Source organism: Anomaloglossus baeobatrachus, chromosome 8, assembly GCF_048569485.1.
Source record: "Anomaloglossus baeobatrachus isolate aAnoBae1 chromosome 8, aAnoBae1.hap1, whole genome shotgun sequence".
Lineage (NCBI taxonomy): Eukaryota > Metazoa > Chordata > Amphibia > Anura > Aromobatidae > Anomaloglossus > Anomaloglossus baeobatrachus.
Window position 1 is genome coordinate 173746870 of NC_134360.1, and position 25853 is coordinate 173772722.

The window sequence follows — 25853 nt, forward strand, 5'->3', positions numbered from 1 at the left end:
TAGCGGTGGATTCCCTCCGGTTACCCGCTCCCCGGCTGCAATCTGGGCCGGAGGAGCTCTACACTTTGCCCGCAGGCGCTGGCCCTGGGGAAACTGGTGCCTTGGCGGTGGCGGTGTCTCCCCGGTAATGGTCGGGCTGTTGCCGTCAATCGGGACTTTGTTGCTGGGAGATCTACGTCCCCTTCACTAACGGATTTAGCAGATCTGACGACTCCTAGCCCTGCTGGGGTCCGAAAGGCCCCTGTCCTGGTGCTGACTGTCCTTCGGAACACTGCTCCAGACCACCGGGCACACAGCCAACGGGGTCCTTCCAGGAACCTCCGAACCGTCCCACTCCGGACAGCCACCGTCGTTGTCAACCTTGCTGGTTCCGTCCGGACACACAGTCACGGACCTTCAGGCTTTTCTGTCACTTTCTTGCTTTCCTCACTTTCACTTCTGGTTGTTTACTCTAGCCCTTCACTGGACTTCACTCTTGCCCTCCCCGGGCTAATCTGCTGTTCACTCGTTCATGTCCCTGACTGGACTCCTGGTAACTTCCTGCCTCCAGAACTGTGAGCTCCTTGGTGGGCGGAGCCAACCGCCTGGCCCACCCCCTGGTGTGCATCAACAGTCTCTGGAAGAGGGCAACAAGGATTTGTGTTTTGACTGTGGTGTTCCTACCTGGGATGTGGGGTGTGCTGGTTGTGTTCTGTGTCCCCTGGCTTGCCCAGGGCGACACATTCCCCCTTAGCAAAATGCAGACCGTCCGCGGGCTGCCGTCCTACACCGGTTTTATTTTTCTGTAAAAAGGGGATAACAGGGTTAAACATATATACATTTCAATAACTCTTCCCAAGACGGGAGGCACATTTTCTTTTTAACGTTACAACGGTGTACGGTCACGGTTTCCGCTCTCTCCCACCCAAGCAACCTGGCCCTGATGCTGCCCCTAAAACCCAGGCAGCACCCCTTGACCCACAGTCCAGCACAAGTCACCCGAGCGGGATCTGTCCTTCCCTCCAGAGGGTAGCCACCGGTCCCTTTGGTGGCTGGGCCCTGGCCTGCTCTGCTCAGGGCCCTCCCTCCAACCTGCCTCTCCGGAGGCGGCATTGCGGAAACGGTAACGGTACCCAACATATTTACAAGCCACTAACGTTTGTAGTTGCCCTGCAGAGTTCACGGGCTTGTCCATGGTTAGTTCCCATGCATTTTTAAACTTTGAACGGTCCCCACGGGGACAACGGTGCCGGCTCCAGCCGGTTGCAAATCAACAACAGACAATCAGGTGAAAACTCGGTTCAATCAGTGTTTTTCCATTTTTCAAAACTTTCAACTTTTTCAAACTTTCAAACAAACTTTTAACAGACACACACCAACCTTTTACCTTTGCGGGCCCCTCTTACTCATAGAACGGTCTCCCTGTACCTAAGTGGGGGTCTACCTAGGTTGGAACGGGTGGACCTTCGGGGCCCGGTGTCAGTGGTGCTAGACAGTGGGATAGGGGGAACAATCGGTTCCTCCTCTCTGCTATAGTGTGGGGCAGGCGGAGGTGCAGGGAGGCTGGGTACAGGTTCATCCCTGGGCACTGGCACTGGTTCTGGCTCACGGTTAACCGCTTCCACTACTTCTTCATCCACGGGTTGTGGGAACAGTATCACTGGAAGTATCACCGCGCCGTTCTGCGTAGGCCAGTTTGCTGGGAAGTCACCCATTACAGTGTGGATTACCTCTGCTGCCTTTTCCACTGGTGGAGGAACCGGTACTTCAGCCTCTGCTTTCAACGCTGGGGGGCATTTTTTTAGATGGTCCCGAGAAACTGTGGCCAGGGTGCCCCCTTGGTCACGACTGATCTGGTAGGTCTTCCCATTGTCCCACTCGGTGGGTTGTACGACGTAAGGGACTTGCTCCCACTGGTCATCCAGTTTGTGGGCTTTTCTCTTCCGTTTCAGCACCACATCTCCTGGCTGGAAAGGACCTGCAGGCGCCTTCTGGTTGAACCGGTGCTCTTGCTGTTCTCGACTTCGACTGAGGTTTTTCTCCACATACTCCTGGATTTGCCGGTACTGGGCCCTCCTCCGACTTTCCCATTCTGCCGTTGAAGGGAGTGCTTCCGGAGCCTCCAACCCCATTTCCAGATCCACCGGCAGGCGGCCAGGCCGGGCCCTCATCAGATACGCTGGGGTGCACTTCGTCGAGCTGGATGGGATATTATTGTACATGTCGACCAAGTCGGGTAACTTTTCCGGCCACATGTTCCGTTCTTCCAGCGGTAACGTCTTGAGGAGCCCCAGGACCAAGTGATTCATTTTCTCGCACATGCCGTTGGTTTGGGCGTGGTACGGAGTGGTCCGGATCTTTTTGCAGCCATACAACTGGCAGAATTCGTGAAACACTTCTGCTTCAAAAGCCGGGCCTTGGTCGGTCAGCACCTTCTCGGGGTACCCATGGGGTCGGCAAAAATAGGCCTGGAACGCTCGGGCAGCGGTTCGACCAGTCAGGTCCTTAACGGGGACTACCACCATGAATCTTGAGTAGTGGTCTACCATGGTCAATGCGTAGGTGTACCCACTTCGGCTAGGGGTGAGTTTGACATGGTCCAGGGCGACCAGTTCCAGCGGTTGATGGGTGACTATGGGATGTAACGGTGCCCTCTGGCTAGTCTCGTCCTTTCTCCTCAGTGTACAAGGACCGCACTCTCGGCACCAGGCTTCCACCGATTCACGCATCCCACTCCAATAGAACCGCTCCCTCAACAGCATCTCTAGCTTCTTCCACCCGAAGTGGCCAGCACCATCATGGTATGCCCGCAGGACGATAGCGACCTCAGCTTGAGGAACGATCAACTGGCATATTTTCTCATGGGTCTTTGGATTGATCAGCTCACGGTACAGCCTCCCTTGGTGTAGGTAGAGCCGTTTTCGTTCTTTCCACAAGCGTTGGGCTTCGGCTGGAGCGGCAGGGTCTATCCCCATAGCACCTTGTTCCACCAGGGTCTTGACAAGGCGGACAGCCGGCGCTTGGTCCTGGGCGTCCTGCCACTCTCGACTGGGCCGCGGGTCCAGATCCACCCGTTGCTGACATACTTGGACCCTCTCAGTAGGCGGCTGGTGAAACGCAGGCAACTCAATCTCCTCGAGGTCGTCATCCTCACACCCCTCTTCTGACAAATGGGGCATCCGGGAGAGTGCATCTGCATTGATGTTGACACGACCAGCTCGGTACTTTATGGTGAAATCATAGTTGGCTAACCGGGCTACCCACCGCTGCTCCAGCGCGCCCAACTTGGCCGTGTTCAGGTGAGTTAGCGGATTGTTGTCCGTAAACGCGGTGAATTTTGCCGCCGCCAGGTAGTGGCGGAATCGCTCTGTGATAGCCCACACCAACGCCAATAGCTCGAGCTTGAAGGAGCTATAGTTCTCGGGGTTCCTTTCGGTCGGCCGGAGTTTTCGGCTGGCGTAGGCAATCACCTTCTCCTTCCCATCCTGGACCTGGGACAAGACCGCTCCTAGCCCCACGTTACTGGCGTCCGTGTGGAGGATGAACGGGCGCCCATAGTCAGGGTACGCCAAGACCTCTTCTCCGGTCAAGGCCGCCTTCAACTGGCCAAAGGACTCCTCATGCTTGTCCTCCCACAACAGTGGAGCTCCAATAGGTCTACCACCTTTGGTCTGTCCCACGAGGAGATCTTGCATGGGGGCAGCCATCTTCGTGTACCCCTTTATAAAGCGCCGGTAGTACCCCACCAGACCCAGGAACTGCCTTACTTCCCTCACTGTGGTTGGTCTCGGCCAGCCCTGGATGGCCGTGATCTTCTCAGGGTCGGGGGCGACACCATCCGCACTCACCACGTGTCCGAGATACTGCACCCTGGGTTTCAGCAGATGGCACTTCGAGGGCTTCAACTTCATCCCGAACTTGGCAAGGGACGCGAACACCTCGGCCAGGTGCTTCAGATGGGCCTCATACGTCTGGGAATAAACAATCACATCATCCAAATACAGCAGGACGGTCTCGAAGTTTAAATGTCCCAGACAGCACTCCATCAATCGTTGGAAGGTCCCGGGGGCATTGCACAGCCCAAACGGCATGCTATTGAATTCGCATAGCCCCATCGGGGTGGTGAAGGCGGTCTTCTCCCGGTCCTCGGGGGCCACGGCCACTTGCCAGTATCCGCTGGTGAGGTCAAGGGTCGAGAAGTAGTTTGCAGTTCTCAGTGCAGCCAAAGATTCTTCAATACGAGGCAATGGATAGGCATCTTTATGGGTTATCTGGTTGATCTTCCGGTAATCCACACACATCCGCATGGTACCATCCTTCTTCTTGACCAGTACCAACGGAGCGGCCCAGGGACTACAACTGTCCCGAATAACCCCTGCCTCCTTCATATTCTTCAACATATCTTTGGCACACTGATAATGCGCAGGGGGAATAGGTCTATACCTCTCTTTGATAGGGGGATGTTCACCCGTGGGAATGTGGTGTTGGACCCCCTTGATCTGCCCAAAGTCTAGGGGGTGCTTACTGAAAACCTGTTCGTACTCCTGCACCACCCTGTGTACCCCTGCCCTGTGATGTGTAGGGGTATCATCAGTGCCCACATGTAGCTGTTGGTGCCACTCTTTGGTGTCCCCCTGGGGTGGGGAAGTGCTGGTGGTAGGTGGGAGTGTGGATGGACGGGCTTCCTGGATAGTGTGAGGGTCCAGGGTGAGCAGCTTGGCAATGGTGGCATACCGGGGGAGCCTGACTTCTTCCTCCCCACAGTTCAACACTCTCACAGGCACTCTCCCTTTCTTCACATCTACCACCCCTCGGGCGGCCACTACAGTGGGCCAGTGCTCGGAAGGCATGGGCTCCATCATCGCAGGGTAGTCACGCCCCTGAGGCCCTACTGCAGCCCTACACCAGATCATCATCTCACTCCTAGGGGGCACAGTCAATGGAGCAACATCCATCACTCGCACTCCACCAATCTCCCCTCCGGTTGAGCTTACATGCTGGCGGTACATCAGGGCACAGATCTCACGCTGCACAGCCCTCTGCCGGCTCCCCGCCGCCGTGGCGGCTAGCTGCTGCAAAAGGTTCAGCACATCAGCCATGCAGTGTTCCATCACATTGGTTCCCAACACTATTTTCGGGTTATGATCACTAGGCTCATTCATGATCACAATCATACCCTGGTGTTGCAGTTCAGCTTGCCCCACTGTCATAGCCACCTCTTTATACCCCACCTGGGTCAATGGAAGTCCATTAGCGGCAATCAAATTTATACTATTGTCTGGAGGCGCCAGCTCGTCTGTGGCCCAATATCGCTGATACAATGTGTACGGTATGGTAGTTACCTGTGATCCAGTGTCCAGGAGAGCCATCACGGGTATGCCGTCCACAGCCACAGGGATGATAGGGCGGGCCCCGACGTATCGGTCTCGCCAGTCCGGGGGACCACGGTGTTCTACTCCTGAGGATTGGCCCGGGGCCCCAGGGGTTGCTCGTTTAACGGGCACTGTCGGTAAACATGGCCCGGCTTACGGCACTTGTAGCAGATTGGAGGTCTGCTCCGCGGGTTGTTAGCGCTTCTCTGCTGCATCCAGGGAACATCTTCGGGACTGTCAGCAAGCTGTATCTGCACTGGGGGCTGAGATCTGGTCAGAGGTTGAAGCGCAGCAAGGATTTTGGCAAGGTCTCCGTCCAGGCGACGGACCTGGGCTGCCAGTTCTTCCACTGTGCTACTCGAGGCTGCGGGTAGTAAGGAGGTTGGTTTAGCTGGGGCCGCCACAACGGGAGCTGTCTCGACGGGCCACAGGACGGGTTCCAGAGCTTCAGCAGCTGGGGGCTGTAGTGCTTTGATAGCCCGCTCCTTTAACACAGCAAAGTCCACATCCGGATGTTCCAGGGCCCACAGCCGGAGTTGTTTACAATCCTCAGGGGACCTCATCCCCTGCGCAAATTGCTCCACTAACATCCTATTGCTATCCGCCTCATTAATAGAATTCACCCGCTTCAGCGTGCGGAGGGCGGTCTGCAGACGTAGAGCATAGTCCCGAATGCTATCCCCAGCTCGTTGCCGGCACCGGTAAAACTGCATCCTCAGCTCAGCTTCAGTCCGGGTCTCGAAGGCAGTCTGTAGCTTCTCGAAGATGGTGGCTACAGAGAGCCGGTCCCCCTCGGCCCAGGTCTCCGCTTCCTGCTCCGCCGCACCGGTTAGCTGTCCTAGCACTATCGCTGCACGTTGCTTATCAGTCAGGGGGTACAGCTCTAGCAACGGGTTAAGCTTTTTCCGGAAGGCCTGCAAGGCATCCGGTTTCCCGTCATACTGCGGTAGCCAGGCAGCTCCGGGCGCATAGGGCAAGGAAAACGGCATGACCTGAGTAAGCGCGGGGGCCGCGGCACCTCCCGCCAGTACGGCCGGGACCTGGGCAGGCCCATTCCCATCCACGGGTGCCGCTGCGGCTGCGACCACCGCTCCTCCAGCGGCTCCGTCGGGCGCAGACATTTTTTTTCCGTCCCCCTTAGCTCTTTCCGGCCCCTCCTCTCTCGGGGCGGAGTTTTGGCCTTCGCGCCTCTACTGCTCGAGAAGACGCTCGAGCGGGAACTTTTCGCGCCAAAGATGGCGGCTTCTGAAATTTTTCTGCCGGATACCTCCGGCGGTAACAAGGCGCACCTCTACCAGACGGCAGAGCGGTAAGATCCTGTTCGTGACGCCAAGTTGTCGTGGGCGGGGAGGAGGGTGTCAGCACACTGCGCTCACCCCTTCTGCTTGGGTCCGGCAGTTGCTCCTGGTGGCTCGAGCTGCGGGCCGGATCCCGGGGTGTCTCGAGCGACACTCCTCGCCCGTGAGTGAAAGGGGGGTTGTTTGTTGGGATTATAGTTCGTGACGCCACCCACGGTTGTGGTGATTGCACCACCGCTGCTTTGGATGGGGAACCCGGGGATGGTGATGAGAGCAGCCAGGTGTTGTGTTGCCCCTCCGTGGGTAGGGGTTGGTGATCCCGGGGCCCGGTGAAGAGATGTGAAGTGTAGGGCCTGGAGGGCGCAGGGACGCGGGGGCAGCGCTGTGCCTTGCGGCACTGTGGTACTCACTCAGCCTGAGACACGGACACAGTTTGTTCGGTAAACCAACGGCTGGTAGGACGGTCCCACAGACGGTTGCACCTGCACTCCCGGTAGTTAACGGTGTCATCACTCTTCCCTGCACCTTGTGTTCTGATGGTGGTAGCGGTGGATTCCCTCCGGTTACCCGCTCCCCGGCTGCAATCTGGGCCGGAGGAGCTCTACACTTTGCCCGCAGGCGCTGGCCCTGGGGAAACTGGTGCCTTGGCGGTGGCGGTGTCTCCCCGGTAATGGTCGGGCTGTTGCCGTCAATCGGGACTTTGTTGCTGGGAGATCTACGTCCCCTTCACTAACGGATTTAGCAGATCTGACGACTCCTAGCCCTGCTGGGGTCCGAAAGGCCCCTGTCCTGGTGCTGACTGTCCTTCGGAACACTGCTCCAGACCACCGGGCACACAGCCAACGGGGTCCTTCCAGGAACCTCCGAACCGTCCCACTCCGGACAGCCACCGTCGTTGTCAACCTTGCTGGTTCCGTCCGGACACACAGTCACGGACCTTCAGGCTTTTCTGTCACTTTCTTGCTTTCCTCACTTTCACTTCTGGTTGTTTACTCTAGCCCTTCACTGGACTTCACTCTTGCCCTCCCCGGGCTAATCTGCTGTTCACTCGTTCATGTCCCTGACTGGACTCCTGGTAACTTCCTGCCTCCAGAACTGTGAGCTCCTTGGTGGGCGGAGCCAACCGCCTGGCCCACCCCCTGGTGTGCATCAACAGTCTCTGGAAGAGGGCAACAAGGATTTGTGTTTTGACTGTGGTGTTCCTACCTGGGATGTGGGGTGTGGTGGTTGTGTTCTGTGTCCCCTGGCTTGCCCAGGGCGACACACTTTACCTCAGCCATTGTTACTGTGTCTGTAGCCGGGCACAGAACACAGTCCATCATACTTACCTGAATAATACACACCGTAACGGCACAATTATCTGACATGCTAAGAAGGGGGAAAAAATGTGAAAAAAACCCTAATCAATATAATATATACATGAATTAATATGCTCTTAATCTTTTAGACTGCCATGAAATCCAAAAGAGAAAGTTCTACATATTCTCAGAAGACTACAGGTCTCATCTTAGTTTCTTAAATATCAATTGTCCTTGATAAACACACTTCAAACACTGATCTATTACAACAATCTGGGCACTATAATGCTCAGATAAGAAGTGGAACTGAATGCATAATAATTCTTAAAAAGTACAAATCTTTATTTATTACAAAATCAAGTAAAAACAGGAAAAAAGCCCTCAAAGTGGAGCACATCATCCCCAGTTAATAACCCTCTGAAAAATATATACAAGGATACATCCACAGATATATTTATATATAGCCACGACTGGCTGATAACAGAGACAACAGAAATCTATTAGTCTCCTCACGCCTATATAAGCCAATTTAAATATTAATACTATATCAGCCAGTAGATAGCAAAATAGTTAGGTGCTACTATTTATAAGAATGTTCAAGATCATATCACCTGCCCATCAGCACCAAATGACATGTGCATTATTGAATGGACTATAAACAACGTGCAACTGACATACCAGTTTGCACCTACATAAATCTACCGTGCTGATGAGAAGGTGATGAGAAGGAAGATTCACAAGATCAATCAGCATTCAGTAAGCACCCATGGTCTATCAAGAAACATTATATGGCTGATAACAGAGACAACAGAGGTTTATTAATCTCTCCAGGCATATATAAACCAATTTAGAATATCCCTGCCGTCTCAGCCGGCCAATAGCAAAAGAAGGTTCAATATAAACCATTTGGTGCAACTATTCATGAAAAATGTTCATAATCATATCACCTGCCCATCAGCACCAGATAATGTGTGCATTATATATATATATATATATATATATATATATATATATATATATATATATATATAATGTGTGCACTATACATATGCTATGAACAGTGTGCAATTAACACACCAGCTTGTAACTACATAAATCTGCTGTGCTGATGAGGAGGTGACAAACCGAGAAAAATTCACAGGGTCAATTCACATTCAACAAGCACCAGTGGTCTATCATGAAGCACCGTGAGCCATATCAGTTGTAAGCTAACATATCACACAGGCACTCATGACAGATCACTAAAAGATGACATTGCATAATATTGCATAATACTATCCACAATCATATACCTGGAACGGAGGGTAAACTGGGCGAGTGCTCCACCACCCCTTTTCCTGTTTTTACTTGATTTTGTAATAAATAAAGATTTGTACTTTTTAAGAATTATTATGCATTCAGTTCCACTTCTTATCTGAGCATTATAGTGCCCAGATTGTTGTAACTCATCTTAGTTTCACCTGAACATAATACTTAAAGGGAACCTATCACTATAAAATGGCAAACAATATGCAGGAATAATGTTATAGAGCAGAGGAAGACGAGTGGATTGATATGTAGCTTTTCACCAAAGATTGAGAAGAACCCATGATTTAATCATACAACATTCTGGGATTTTCAGTCCAGTGGGCGGTTCTATCAGTGATTGACAGCTGTCAATCACTCATAGGACTGCACATTGGACTGACAATCATAGGAAGAGCAGAGGATGATGAAAACACAGGTTAGGTTGGTGTTACGCTTGCGAGTGACTTGTGCGAGTCTCACATCACATCACCAGGCATGGCCACACACACTCCTGACAGGAGTCAGTCGGCTGCATGTATCTCTATGCAGCTGAGACGCTCGTGTCCGGAGAGTGTGTGGCCATGCCGGGTGATGTGATGTGAGACTCGCATGAGTCACTCGCAAGTGTGACTCCAGCCTTATATTGAGAATTGTCTCACAAAACTATATATCAATCTACTCAGCTCTACCTGCTCTATAACGCTATTTTCACACGTTGCATTTTTGTTGCATTTTTTTAATGTCTTATGCAAATTAAAAGCTGCTTTTACCAATAAAAGTTAGGAGATTTCAGAAATCTCATGCACACGATAGCTTAATTTTATACTTGACTGGAATGGAAAACTGCAGTGTTTTTCAAAAAAGCAGCTTGTCCGCTCTTTCAGCGTTTTTGCAGCAGTTTTTTTTCCCAATTGCAAGCAATAAGAGTGCAAAAATGGAACCCTTGCATTTTTTGCTGCATTTTTTTTGCTGCTCTTCTGGTGAATGAAGCTATCGTATTTTCTGGTTTGTAAGACGCACTTTTTTTCCTACAAAACTGGGGGGGAAATGGGGGTGCGTCTTACAAACCGCATATGGCTTACCGGGGCGGCAGTGGTGGCACAGGGTCAGCGACACTGCAGGCTTGTGGGGTGTTGCAGCGGTGAGCACCATTGATATGCCGACAGACTGTGGGCTGCTTTGAATCTCCCGCAGTTGACAAGATCGACTTGAAGAAAATGGCCTCCTCTGTGCTCGCAGTATTGCCTACCCTGCCTCCGGGGACCTTCCTGAGCCACTCCACCACCGCCGCTCCCCCCTGGTGAGTTAATATAAGAGGCACGAGTTATAAGATGAACCTCATTTTAACAGTAAAAAAATATTGTTTTTCTATTTTCCTCCTTCAAATTTGGGGTGCATCTTATAATCTGGTGCGTCTTATAAAATAAAAAATACAGTCACTTTATTAAACATGTACTGTAGACCAATGGCACACCCAAAATACAGCCAAAAAATGAAGCAGCAAAAACTGAGAAAAAAATAATTTTTGGAAAGAGCTTCTTTACTGCCAAGAGAGCAGGTTTTGGCTATAGAAAAAATGCTGCAAAAACGCAACGTGTGAAAATAGTGTAACATGCAGCCTGTATATTGGCCTGCATTTTGATGGCGATAGATTCCCTTTAAATTAATTTTTAAATATGTTTTTACAAAAATGTGCAGTATACCATCTTTTCAGTTAACCATTAAAAGGTATCAACCACTGAGGAGTCTCAGGTTTTTTTAAACAATTTTTTTTTCTATCTACTGCCTAACACGGTACAAAGATACATTTTACCTGTATCAGTATACAAAGTACAGCCACCCTCTAGTTTTCTTTTCATGTTCATCTAGGCTAAACTGTCTGCTTCACGGCTTCGGCGCGCGGTCTCACTACGCCCCATTGATCAGCAACAGACTGCCAGTTTAAATGAAGCTATTCTCCACATAAATCTTCCTTAAAGATGTAGAACAGTGAGATCTCCAACCATCTGGTTTTTGAAAAGTTGGCAAGATAAGTGTAAAAATGTAAAATAAAAATACAATTTATTTATTTTTTTTGCAAAACAGGCATATGCCAAAATTTCCAGCAAAACTCTTATCCTTTTAAACTGTTGTAACCTGCTAGGGGGGATCTGTCACTAGATTTAACACTGTAAACAGCATGCAGTAATGTACATGTGTCGCCCTGGGCAAGCCAGGGGTCACAGGTCACAACACCACCACACCCCACACTCCAGGTAGGCACATCACAGCTAACCAGAAATCCTTGTTGCCTTCCTCCAGAGGCTGATGATTCACACCAGGGGGTGGGCCAGGCGGTTGGCTCCGCCCACCAAGGAGATCACAGCTCTGGAGGCGGGAAGTACCAGGCAGATTAGCCCGGGGAGAGCAAGAGTAAACAACGGAGTTGAGTGAGGAGCAGATAAGAGAAGTGAAAGTGGAGGAAAGAAGAGTAGTAAAGGAGGAAAGCAAGAAGTGGTGACAGAGCAGAGAGTGTGCAAAGCCTGAAGGGTCCAGCTTTGTGGAGGGCCAGAACAGCAAGGTCAGCGACGGCGGTGACTGTCTGGAGGGGGACCGTTTGGAAGTTCCTGGAAGGACCCCGTTGGCTGTGTGCCCGGTGGTCTGGAGCAGTGTTCCGAAGGACAGTCAGCACCAGGGCAGGGGCCTCTCGGACCCCGGCAAGGCTAGGAGTCGCCAAATTTGCCGAATCCGTCAGTGAAGGGGACGCAGATCCCCCAGCAACCAAGTCCCGATTGACGGCAACAGCCCAACCTGAAGCAGAGAGACACCGCCACCGCCAAGGCACCAGTTTCTCAGGGTCAGCGCCTGCGGGCAAAGTGTAGAGCTCCTCCGGCCCAGATTGCAGTCGGGGAGCGGGTAACCGGAGGGAATCCACCGCTACCATCAGTCAAACTTAGGTGCAAGGAAGAGGGACATCACCGTCACCTACCGGGAGTGCAGGTGCAGCCGTCTGTGGGACCGTCCTACCAGCCGTTTGGTTTACCGTACAAACTGTGTCCATGTCTCAGGCTGAGTGAGTACCACAGTGCCGCAAGGCACAGCGCTGCCCCCGCGTCCCTGCGCCCACCAGGCCCCGCACCTCACCACCCATCACCGGGCCCCGGGATCACCAACCCCTACCCACGGAGGGGCAACACAACACCTGGCTGCTCCCCATCACCGTCCCCGGGATCCACACCCAGAGCAGCGGTGGTGCAATCACCACAACCGTGGGTGGCGTCACGAACTATAACAATCCCCGCACCCAACAAACCCCCCTTTCACTCACGGGCGAGGAGTGTCGCTCGAAGAACCCCGGGATCCGGCCCACAGCTCGAGCCACCACTGAGCAGCTGCCGGACCCGAGCAGAAGGGGTGAGCGTAGTGTGCCGACACCCTCCTCCCCGCCCGCGACAACTTGGCGTCACGAACAGGATCTTACCGCTCTGCCGTCTGGTAGAGGTGCGCCTTGTTACCGCCGGAGGTATCCGGCAGAAAAATTTCAGAAGCCGCCATCTTTGGCGCGAAGAGTTCCCGCTCGAGCGTCTTCTCGAGCAGTAGAGGCGCGAAGGCCAAAACCCCACCCCGAGAGAGGAGGGGCCGGAAAGAGCTAAGGGGGACGAAAACAAGATGTCTGCGCCCGACGGAGCCGCTGGAGGAGCGGTGGTCGCAGCCGCAGCGGCACCCGCGGATGGGAATGGGCCTGCCCAAGCCCCGGTTGTACCGGCGGGAGGTGCCGCGACCCCCCGCGCTCGCTCAGGTCATGCCGTTTTCCTTGCCCTATGCACCCGGAGCTGCCTGGCTACCGCAGTATGATGGGAAACCGGATGCCCTACAGGCCTTCCGGAAAAAGATTAACCCGTTGCTGGAGCTGTACCCCCTGACTGATAAGCAACGAGCGGCGATAGTGCTAGGCCAGCTAACCGGTGCGGCGGAGCAGGAAGCGGAGACCTGGGCCGAGGGGGACCGGCTCTCTGTAGCCACCATCTTTGAGAAGCTACAGACTGCCTTCGAGACCCGGACTGAAGCTGAGCTGAGGATGCAGTTTTACCAGTGCCGGCAACGAGCCGGGGATAGCATTCGGGACTATGCTCTACGTCTGCAGACCGCCCTCCGCACGCTGAAGCGGGTGAACTCTATTAATGAGGCGGATAGCAACAAGATGCTGGTGGAGCAATTTGCGCAGGGGATGAGGTCCCCTGAGGATCGTAAACAACTCCGGCTGTGGGCCCTGGAACACCCTGATGTGGACTTTGCTGTGTTAAAAGAGCGGGCTATCAAAGCACTCCAGCCCCCGGCTGCTGAAGTTCTGGAACCCGTCCCGTGGCCCGTCGAGACAGCTCCTGTTGTGGCGGCCTCAGCCAAACCAACCTCTGTAATGCCTGCAGCCCCAAGCAGCACAGTCGAAGAGTTGGCAGCCCAGGTCCGTCGCATGGACGGAGACCTTGCCAAAATCCTTGCTGCACTGCAACCTTTGACCAGATCTCAGCCTCCAGCGCAGATACAGCTTGCTGACAGTCCCGAGGATGTTCCCTGGATGCAGCAGAGAAGTGCTAACAACCCACGGAGCAGACCTCCAATCTGCTACAAGTGCCGTAAGCCGGGCCATTACTACCGACAGTGCCCGTTAAACGAGCAACCCCTGGGGCCCCGGGCCAATCCTCAGGAGTAGAACATCGTGGCCCCCCGGACTGGCGAGACCGATATATCGGGGCCCGCCCTATCATCCCCGTGGCTGTGGACGGCATACCAGTGATGGCTCTCTTGGACACTGGATCACAGGTAACTACTATACCGTACAAGTTGTACCAGCGGTATTGGGCCATAGACGAGCTGGCGCCCCCAGACAATAGCATAACGTTGATAGCTGCTAATGGACTTCCATTGACCCAGGTGGGGTATAAACAAGTGGCTATGACAGTGGGGCAAGCTGAACTACAACACCAGGGTATGATTGTGATCATGAATGAACCCAGTGATCATAACCCGAAGATAGTGCTGGGAACCAATGTGATGGAGCACTGCATGGCTGATGTGTTGACCCTATTGCAACAGCTGGCCGCCACAGCGGCGGGGAGCCGGCAGAGGGCTGTGCAGCGTGAAATCCGTGCCCTAATGTACCGCCAGCATGTAAGCTCAACAGGAGGGGAGATTGGTGGAGTGAGAGTGATGGATGTTGCTCCATTGACTGTGCCCCCTAGGAGTGAGATGATGATCTGGTGTAGGGCAGCAGTAGGGCCTCAGGGGCGTGACTACCCCGCAATGATGGAGCCCATGCCTTCCGAGCACTGGCCCACTGTAATGGCCGCCCGAGGGGTGGTGGATGTGAAGAAAGGGAGAGTGCCTGTGAGAGTGTTGAACTGTGGGGAGGAAGAAGTCAGGCTTCCCCGGTATGCCACCATTGCCAAGCTGCTTACCCTGGACCCTCACACTATCCATGAAGCCAGCCCATCCACACCCCAACCTGCCACCAACACTCCCCCCACCACAGGGGGACATAAAAGAGTGGCACCAACAGCTACATGTAGGCACTGATGATACCCCTACACATCACAGGGCAGGGGTACACAGGGTGGTGCAGGAGTACGAACAGGTTTTCAGTAAGCACCCCCTAGACTTCGGGCAGATCAAGGGGGTCCAACACCACATTCCCACAGGTGAACATCCCCCTGTCAAAGAGAGGTACAGACCTATTCCCCCTGCACATTACCAGTGTGCCAAGGATATGTTGAGGAATATGAAGGAGGCTGGGGGTTATTCGGGATAGCTGTAGTCCCTGGGCCGCTCCGTTGGTACTGGTTAAGAAGAAGGACGGTACCATGCGGATGTGTGTGGACTACCGGAAGATCAACCAGATAACCCATAAAGATGCCTATCCATTACCGCGTATTGAAGAGTCTTTGGCCGCACTGAGGACCGCAAACTACTTCTCGACCCTTGACCTCACCAGCGGGTACTGGCAAGTGGCCGTGGCTCCAGAGGACCGGGAGAAGACCGCCTTCACCACCCCGATGGGGCTCTGCGAATTCAATAGCATGCCGTTTGGGCTGTGCAATGCCCCTGGGACCTTCCAACGGTTGATGGAGTGCTATCTGGGACATTTAAACTTCGAGACCGTCCTGCTGTATTTGGATGATGTGATTGTTTATTCCCAGACGTATGAAGCCCATCTGGAGCACCTGGCCGAGGTGTTCGCGTCCCTTGCCAAGTACGGGATGAAGTTGAAGCCCTCAAAATGCCACCTGCTGAAACCCAGGGTGCAGTATCTAGGGCATGTGGTGAGTGCGGATGGTGTCGCCCCCGACCCTGAGAAGATCACTGCCATCCAAAGCTGGCCGAGACCAACTACAGTGAGGGAGGTAAGGCAGTTTCTGGGTCTGGTGGGGTACTATCGGCGCTTTATAAAGGGGTACACGAAGATGGCTGCCCCCATGCAAGATCTCCTCGTGGGACAGACCAAAGGTGGTAGACCCATCGGAGCCCCACTGTCGTGGGAGGACAAGCATGAGGAGTCCTTTTGCCAGTTGAAGGCGGCCCTGACCGGAGAAGAGGTCCTGGCGTACCCTGACTATGGGCGCCCATTCATCCTCCACACGGACGCCAGTAACGTGGGGCTAGGAGCGGTCCTATCCCAGATCCAGGATGGAAAGGAGAAGGTGATTGCCTACGCCAGCCGAAAACTCCGGCCGACCGAAAGGAACCCTGAGAACTATAGCTCCTTCAAGCTCGAGCTACTGGCGTTGGTGTGGGCTATCACGGAGCGGTTCCGTCACTATTTGGCGGCAGCAAAATTCACCGCATTCACGGACAACAATCCGCTGACTCACCTGAACACGGCCAAGTTGGGCGCGCTGGAGCAGCGGTGGGTAGCCCGGTTAGCCAACTATGATTTCACCATAAAGTACCGAGCTGGTCGTGTCAACATCAATGCAGATGCACTCTCCCGGATGCCCCATTTGTCAGAAGAGGGGTGCGAGGATGACGACCTCGAGGAGATTGAGTTGCCTGCGTTTCACCAGCCGCCTACTGTGAGGGTACAAGTATGTCAGCAAAGGGTGGATCTGGACCCGCGGCCCAGTCAAGAGTGGCAGGACGCCCAGGACCAAGCGCCGGCTGTCCGCCTTGTCAAGACCCTGGTGGAACAAGGTGCTATGGGAATAGACCCTGCCGCTCCAGCCGAATCCCAACGCTTGTGGAAAGAACGGAAACGGCTTTACCTACACCAAGGGAGGCTGTACCGTGAGCTGATCAACCCGAAGACCCATGAGAAAATATGCCAGTTAATCGTTCCTCAAGCTGATGTCGCTACTGTCCTACAGGCATACCATGATGGTGCTGGCCACTTCGGGTGGAAGAAGCTGGAGATGCTGTTGAGGGAGCGGTTCTATTGGAGTGGGATGCGTGAATCGGTGGAAGCCTGGTGCCGAGAGTGCGGTCCTTGTACGCTGAGAAGAAAGGACGAGACTAGCCAGAGGGCACCGTTACATCCCATAGTCACCCATCAGCCGCTGGAGCTGGTCGCCCTAGACCAAGTCAAACTCACCCCTAGCCGAAGTGGATACACCTACGCCTTGACCATGGTAGACCACTACTCAAGATTTATGGTGGTAGTCCCCGTTAAGGACCTGACTGGTCGAACCGCTGCTCGAGCGTTCCAGGCCTATTTTTGCCGACCCCATGGGTACCCGGAGAAGGTGCTGACTGACCAAGGCCCGGCTTTTGAAGCAGAAGTGTTTCACGAATTCTGCCAGTTGTACGGCTGCAAGAAGATCCGGACCACTCCGTACCACGCCCAGACCAACGGCATGTGCGAGAAAATGAACCATTTGGTCCTGGGGCTCCTCAAGACGCTACCACTGGAAGAACGGAACATGTGGCCAGAAAAGTTACCCGACTTGGTCGACATGTACAATAATATCCCGTCCAGCTCGACGAAGTGCACCCCAGCGTATCTGATGAGGGCTCGTCCTGGCCGCCTGCCGGTGGATCTGGAGATGTGGTTGGAGGCCCCGGAAGCACTCCCTTCAACGGCAGAGTGGGAAAGTCGGAGGAGGGCCCAATACCGGCAAATCCAGGAGTATGTGGAGAAAAACCTCAGTCGGAGTCGAGAACAGCAAGAGCACCGGTTCAATCAGAAGGCACCCGCAGGTCCTTTCCAGCCAGGAGATGTGGTGCTGAAACGGAAGAGGAAAGCCCACAAACTGGATGATCAGTGGGAGCAAGTCCCTTACGTCATACAACCCACAGAGTGGGACGATGGGAAGACCTACCAGATCAGTCGTGACCAAGGGGGTACCCTGGCCACCGTTTCTCGGGACCATCTAAAAAAATGCCCCCCAGCGTTGAAGGCAGAGGCTGAAGTACCGGTTCCTCCACCAGTGGAAAAGGCGGCAGAGGTAATCCACACTGTGATGGGTGACTTCCCAGCAAACTGGCCTACACAGAACGGCGCGGTGATACTTCCAGTGATACTGTTCCCACAACCCGTGGATGAAGAAGTAGTGGAAGCGGTTAACCGTGAGCCAGAACCAGTGCCAGTGCCCAGGGATGAACCTGTACCCAGCCCCCCTACACCTCCGCCTGCTCCACACTATAGCAGGGAGGAGGAACCGATTGTTCCCTCTACCCCACTGTCTAGCAACACTGACACCGGGCCCCGAAGGTCCACCCGTTCCAACCTAGGTAGACCCCCACTTAGGTACAGGGAGACCGTTCTATGAGTAAAAGGGGTCCGCAAATGTGAAGGAGTGGTTGTTTGTTTGAAAAGTTTGAAAAATGATGAAAATGATCCGAAGTTCACCTGATTTGTTTGTTGATTTGCAACCGGCTGGAGCCGGCACCGTTGTCCCCGTGGGGACCGTTTAAAAAGTTATTGCATGGAGGACTATCTATGGACAAGCCCGTGAACTTGCAGGGCAACCACAGACGTTAGTGGCTTGTAAATATGTTGGTTACCGTTACCGTTTCCGCAGGCCGCCTCCGGAGAGGCAGGTTGCAGGGAGGGCCCTCAGCAGAGCAGGCTGGGGCCCAGCCATCAAAGGAACCGGTGGCTACCCTCTGGAGGGAAGGACAGATCCCGCTCGGGTACCGTGTGCTGGACTGTGGGTCAAGGGGTGCTGCCTGGGTTTTAGGGGCAGCATCAGGGCCAGGTTACTTGGGTGGGAGAGAGCGGAAACCGTAACCGTAAACCATTGCAACGTTAAAAGTAAATGTGCCTCCCGTCTTGGGAAGAAGTTATTAAAAATGTTATTCATGTTTGCTTAACCCTGTTATCCCCTTTTTTCAGAAAAATAAAACCGGTGTAGGACGGCAGCCCGCGGACGGTCTGCATTTTGCTAAGGGGGAATGTGTCACCCTGGGCAAGCCAGGGGTCACAGGTCACAACACCACCACACCCCACACTCCAGGTAGGCACATCACAGCTAACCAGAAATCCTTGTTGCCTTCCTCCAGAGGCTGATGATTCACACCAGGGGGTGGGCCAGGCGGTTGGCTCCGCCCACCAAGGAGATCACAGCTCTGGAGGCGGGAAGTACCAGGCAGATTAGCCCGGGGAGAGCAAGAGTAAACAACGGAGTTGAGTGAGGAGCAGATAAGAGAAGTGAAAGTGGAGGAAAGAAGAGTAGTAAAGGAGGAAAGCAAGAAGTGGTGACAGAGCAGAGAGTGTGCAAAGCCTGAAGGGTCCAGCTTTGTGGAGGGCCAGAACAGCAAGGTCAGCGACGGCGGTGACTGTCTGGAGGGGGACCGTTTGGAAGTTCCTGGAAGGACCCCGTTGGCTGTGTGCCCGGTGGTCTGGAGCAGTGTTCCGAAGGACAGTCAGCACCAGGGCAGGGGCCTCTCGGACCCCGGCAAGGCTAGGAGTCGCCAAATTTGCCGAATCCGTCAGTGAAGGGGACGCAGATCCCCCAGCAACCAAGTCCCGATTGACGGCAACAGCCCAACCTGAAGCAGAGAGACACCGCCACCGCCAAGGCACCAGTTTCTCAGGGCCAGCGCCTGCGGGCAAAGTGTAGAGCTCCTCCGGCCCAGATTGCAGTCGGGGAGCGGGTAACCGGAGGGAATCCACCGCTACCATCAGTCAAACTTAGGTGCAAGGAAGAGGGACATCACCGTCACCTACCGGGAGTGCAGGTGCAGCCGTCTGTGGGACCGTCCTACCAGCCGTTTGGTTTACCGTACAAACTGTGTCCATGTCTCAGGCTGAGTGAGTACCACAGTGCCGCAAGGCACAGCGCTGCCCCCGCGTCCCTGCGCCCACCAGGCCCCGCACCTCACCACCCATCACCGGGCCCCGGGATCACCAACCCCTACCCACGGAGGGGCAACACAACACCTGGCTGCTCCCCATCACCGTCCCCGGGATCCACACCCAGAGCAGCGGTGGTGCAATCACCACAACCGTGGGTGGCGTCACGAACTATAACAATCCCCGCACCCAACAAACCCCCCTTTCACTCACGGGCGAGGAGTGTCGCTCGAAGAACCCCGGGATCCGGCCCACAGCTCGAGCCACCACTGAGCAGCTGCCGGACCCGAGCAGAAGGGGTGAGCGTAGTGTGCCGACACCCTCCTCCCCGCCCGCGACATACACTGTGTGCAGAATTATTAAGCAAATGAGTATTTTGATCACATGATACTTTTTATACATGTTGTTGTACTCCAAGCTGTATAGGCTTGAGAGCCAACTACCAATTAAGTAAATCAGGTGATGTACATCTCTGTAATGAGGAGAGGTGTGGTGTAATGACATCAACACCCTATATAAGGTGTGCTTAATTATTAGGCAACTTCCTTTCCTTTGGCAAAATGGGTCTGTAGAGAGATTTGACGGGCTCTGAAAAGTCCAAAATTGTGAGATATCTTGCAGAGGGATGCAGCAGTCTTGAAATTGCCAAACTTTTGAAGCGTGATCACCAATCAAGCGTTTCATGGCAAATGGCAAATGGCCAACAGGGTCGCAAAAAGCGTGTTGAGCAAAAAAGGCGCAAAATAACTGCTCATGAATTAAGGAAAATCAAGCGTGAAGCTGCCAAGATGCCATTTGCCACCAGTTTGGCCATATTTCAGAGCTGCAACGTTACTGGAGTATCAAAAAGCACAAGGTGTGCCATGCTCAGGGACATGGCCAAGGTAAGGAAGGCTGAAAAACGATCACCTTTGAACAAGAAACATAAGATAAAACGTCCAGACTGGGCCAAGAAATATCTTCAGACTGATTTTTCCAAAGTTTTATTGACTGATGAAATGAGAGTAACTCTTGATGGGCCAGAGGCTGGATCAGTAAAGGGCAGAGAGCTCCACTCCGACTCAGATGTCAGCAAGGTAGAGGTGGGGTGCTGGTATGGGATGGTATCATCAAAGATGAACTTGTGTGACCTTTGTGGGTTGAGGATGGAGTGAAGCTCAACTCCCAGACCTACTGCCAGTTTCTGGAAGACAACTTCTTCAAGCAGTGGTACAGGCAGAAGTTGGTATCGTTAAAGAAAAACATGATTTTCATGCAGGACAATGCTCCATCACATGCATCCAACTACTCCACAGCGTGGCTGGCCAGTAAAGATCTAAAAGATGAAAAAATAATGACATGGCCCCCTTGCTCACCTGATCTGAACCCCATAGAGATCCTGTGGTCCCTCATAAAATATGAGATCTACAGGGAGGGAAAACAGAACACCTCTCAGAACAGTGTCTGGAGGCTGTGGTGGCTGCTGCACGCAATGTTGATCGTAAACAGATCAAGCAACTGACAGAATCTATGGATGATAGGCTGTTGAGTGTCATCATAAAGAAAGGTGGCTATATTGGTCACTAATGTTTTTGGCTTTTGTTTTTGCATGTCAGAGATGTTTATTTCTAAATTTTGTACAGTTATATTTTATAATTTATTGTGCAGTTTACCTGGTGAAAATAAACAAGTGAGATGGGAATATATTTGGTTTTTAAGTTGCCTAATAATTCTGCACAGTAATAGTTACCTGCACAAACAGATATCCTCCTAAGATAGCCAAATCTAAAAAAAAAAAAAAAACCACTCCAACTTCCAAAAATATTAGGCTTTGATATTTATGAGTCTTTTGGGTTGATTGAGAACATAGTTGTTGATCAATAATAAAAAAAATCCTCTAAAATACAACTTGCCTTATAATTCTGCTATCTCTTAAGACCTGGTGAGGATGGTGTAATTACTTCTAAACACCATGTCAGAATGGCTGTATGATCCTGTATACTTCTAGTTAGAGATGAGCTCATAAAGTTTTCTTCTTAATGCCAGGTAGGGAAATTTTCCTAAAAAGATTTTTCAGCCATACTGACATGAATTTTCAAGTAATAACAACGGCATCACCAGGTCTAAGAGCTCTATCTAATAATATATTCAATTTAGTAGATCTCTCTCTTTAGATTTACATGGTGGCAGACTTACATCTTCCAAGGCTAAATGGTGACCGTATAGAACAGGTGTCTCAAACACGTGGCCCGCAGGCCGCATGCGGCCCCTCAGACTGCTTCGTGCGGCCCCCAGGCCAGTTTCCCTGTTAACTATCACGGCCGGTGCAGGGGCCGCAGCCACTGTCTGCACTTTGTTAGATGAATGTTTTGCCGGCGCTGCGTTCTCAGAGTCAAGCGCTCTGCGCGCGTAGCGCTCTGCGCGCGTAGCGCTGGGAAAACAATCATCTGACATAAAACGCTGCCAGGGGCTGCGGCCCCTGCACCTGCCGCGATAGTCACCGGGGGCACGGGCCTGCAGACAGTAAGAAGCAGAGATGAGGCAGCCGAGGGAGCGGCGCACAGGTGAGAAGAATGGTGTTTTGGGGTTTTTTTGTGTGTATGAGAAGGAAGGCACATTAACCCTTTAGCGACCTATGACGTACTGGGTATGTCATGGCTCCCTGGTACTTAAGGACCCATGACGCACTCAGTACGTCATGGCGAAATCGTGGCCCCAGAGCCCCGGTGGCTGCAATCGCTTTGCATTGCACATACCTTAGATTCGGTGAGGAGGGGACCTCAGGAGGGGTGGTGTTTCCTCCCTTGACTTACGGAGGCTGTGATTGGCTGATGAACGCCGCTCAGCCAATCACAGCCACTGTAATGTTTCAGCCATTAAAAATGGCTAAAACATTGAAATCCAGCCATGATCAGTGCAGCTATAGCACCGATCATTGGCTGGAGCTGGGTGACCTCAGTTTCACCCGCCCCCAGCTATGATTGGAGAGACCGGCCTTGTGACCGATCTCTCCAATCCCTGTGGATCTTGGGCCGGAGACCGCCCCCCTCACCTTCACTCCAACGTCTGTGGAAGCTGAGGAGAGCGATCGGTAAGTTTTAGCGCCACTGCCCCCTTTCAGCCGCCACTGCCCCCTCCACCCATTACTACAGGATGGGGACATTACTATAGAATAGGGACAAGGTGATCGTATTACTATAGAATAGGGAAAGGTGGGCATATGACTATAGGATGGGGACAAGGATGAGTACATTACTGTAGGATGGGGGAGTAGGATGGGGCACGATACTACAAGGGGACAAGGATGGGCACATTACAACAAGATGGGGAACATAGATGTTGGCCAAAATTTCTATATAGTGATAATTGTAACACTATTAGTTACAAGAAAGGGATAAAATGTAAAAACACAAAAATCAAAATAAGGCATGACTTTTTTTTACCATCAAAATTATTTTTTTTTATATTTAACCAAAGAATGTATACATTTGTTATAATAAACAAGTGAAAAATATTCAAAATCAGTGATCCAAAGGTGTGTAAATAAAAATATATGGTACCAATAAAAATGTCACTTTGTCCTGCAAAGAATGCGGCCCCCCAAATTATTTTTTTATCTCTGTGCGGCCCATACACCCAGCAGAGTTTGAGACCCCTGGTATAGAAGGTACATGTGTAGCGCCCAACGGGGCATGTGTTTTAACGTACTCGTTGCCAGGCCGGGGGTGCAGATCCTCTGCATCATCACGGGGTTGCCTGGCCCAGTTCCGTTACCCCGAGGCATACAGGAAGGAGGATTGGAGGGTGGTAGGGAGGATGGACGGAGGATGGGGATCATAGTGACGGTTAGGAAAGTCTATTAGATAATCGTGATGCCCCCTGTGGTACGCGGCCAGGGATGGGGGCCGCCGCTGCAGGGTCTCTCACCGGGGCAGATGTTGGGTGCAGCCGGGATGGTTTTGCTCCCCACAAGTGGAGTGGGACTATCCCAGGGAGGATGGCGGGGGTGTGATAGTGGCCCCCCGTTGGCGCCGCAGAGCTGGGCGACGGCGCCAGTAAAGAAGAGGTAGAGACAGGTGCGGCGGTTCCAAGTCTTTTTACTCACAGGTAGTTCAGGCGCTGCCCCAGAGTACTGATCTCTGCCATGATGGGCTCCAGCCGATCCCGGATAGTCGGCGGTCACCGCCAGTGCCCGTGAAAGTCTTTTAGTGAAGTGTCCCTTGGTTACTATCCGGAACCTGGGCCAAGCCTCTAGCTCCAAGCCATGGGCCCACGAAGAGAGAGAAACACTAACTCCAGTTGTCAGTGCTAGATGTTATACCAAGCTGTGCCCTGGAAGGTTCTGCTGTAAGTGTGTTGGTTGCGCCTACTTCTACCCCATGTGATGCCCGCCCTCAGTGGTTGCCCTAGCGACTGCGAAAGTCCCATGCTTCGTGATGGCTAACTCCCCTGTTTGCCCTAGTCCAACCCCCTGTGAGTAAGCACCTTGCTGTTGTTTATGTGTGTTTTGTGAAGGCACCGGCAGGTTAACCCCCTCCTGACCCGGGATAGATATTACCCCTGACAAGTGGTGTAATACCCTGTGGTGCCTGAAGCCCATGGGCGCCACACATTTACATCACATGCACTTTCTGCATAACAGCAACTACAATATTTGCAATAAACCATGTTCATCTTTTTTGCAAATTACTGAGGCTCATCTTCTCGTGTACAGGCACCCTAGATACATTTTTTAACAGGTTCTAGACATATGTAATCAGTCCTATGAACCTTCTAGTTGATTTCATGATTTAACTTGGCCCTTATCACTTCTCCACAGTATGGGTAATGATGGCGCCCCTGAGGCTCCAGTCACCACAGAGTATTGCACCTTATTTAAAATGCGATATTCGCCTCGGGTAAAGAGGGGGTTAATCACCGGTGCTCCACATTCACACTTTACATACAGCTTAGGAGCCTTCTCATAGGGGGAGATGGCTCAAGGTAGATAGGAGGGTGGCCATCACGAGGCATGGGACTTCCCCGGTCACTGAAGCCAGCCACCTGGGGGGTGGGTTCCACTGGGGGTAGAATTAGGAGCAAACTCACATAATCTTCAGTCAGTCTACGTGGGACACCAGTTCTGAGACACGACACCATCACCACTTTCTTCTCTTCACGGGGCCTGTTTCTTGGAGCAGAGTGCTCAGCCCAGGTTCCTCACGGCTGGAAGGGCAACTCTGTCAAAGGACTTTCTTCTTTCAAACACCGGTGACTGCTTCTAACGTATCCGAGGTCGACAGGGCACATCACAGCGGGTGACTAGTACTAACCGGGCGAGCAGTACAAAGAATGAGTAAATGTGACGCCCTGGCCTATCAGGTCGTCACAGGGTATTGTGCAATCTGCCCTTCTGTGCAATATCCGCCTCCTCCTTGGTTACGGGTCCCCAACTTATGGTGTTGGCAACAGCAGTCAATCAAAATCCTAGGAACACTCTGCACCACACCCACCAGACACACGAGTGGATGGCCTGAGTGGAATAGGGTCGCCCAAATGGGGAATTAGTAAGGGGAGGTCAGGAGTGTCAGGAGTTTGGCAGTGAAGTAGAGGAAGTGAAGGAGAGAGGAGGTCAGGAGCCGGGCTCCTTGGAAGTAACTAGGTGACAGACGGTGGTCTGGGCCTAGTAAGAGATGGACTCCCGGTCGCAGAAGATGGACCAACCGGCGGTCGAGGATGACAACCGGCGGCCTTGTACCATCACTGGGCTGGGACCAGGGCACGACGGGGTACGTGGACCCTAGGTAAGGGAGTAGCTTCAAGCAACCTGACAATTTACCCGACGAGAGTGGAGCCTTCAAGGTCCACTCTCCACCTGCTCCAAAATCGGGGTACTAGCACAACAAGGGGGATAGGACTTTCCACAAAAATGGTCCAGAAAATCCCAAGCGTGAACCCTGAGAGCAAGCTCCCACAGTTAGCCACCCTGGGGAGCGGGACCAGACTAGTTTTATACTACAGGGGCCAACTAGCAAGAGAACTAAGTGCCAGGGAAAAGGTCAGAGATCATCAGGCAACACCATCGGGGATGGGACCCAAACTAGCTCCCCTCAGCGGCAGCGGTGTCCAGAACTTTGGTTTACCAAGTTGTTGGTGTCAGCTTTATGGATTGAGTGAGTACGCAATTGACCCTTTCACCCACAACGGCACTTCCCAACTACACCACCGAAGCCCGGGACATCCCCCCTACCTGTGGAGGGTTGCAACACCTGGCTGCCCCTGTCATCACCCCAGGTACTCCCCAATGGCAGCGGTGGTACTCCACCTTACCACACACCACGGGTGGTGTCACGAACTTTAACTATACAACCCCCTGTAAATCCCACCTTTATTTGAG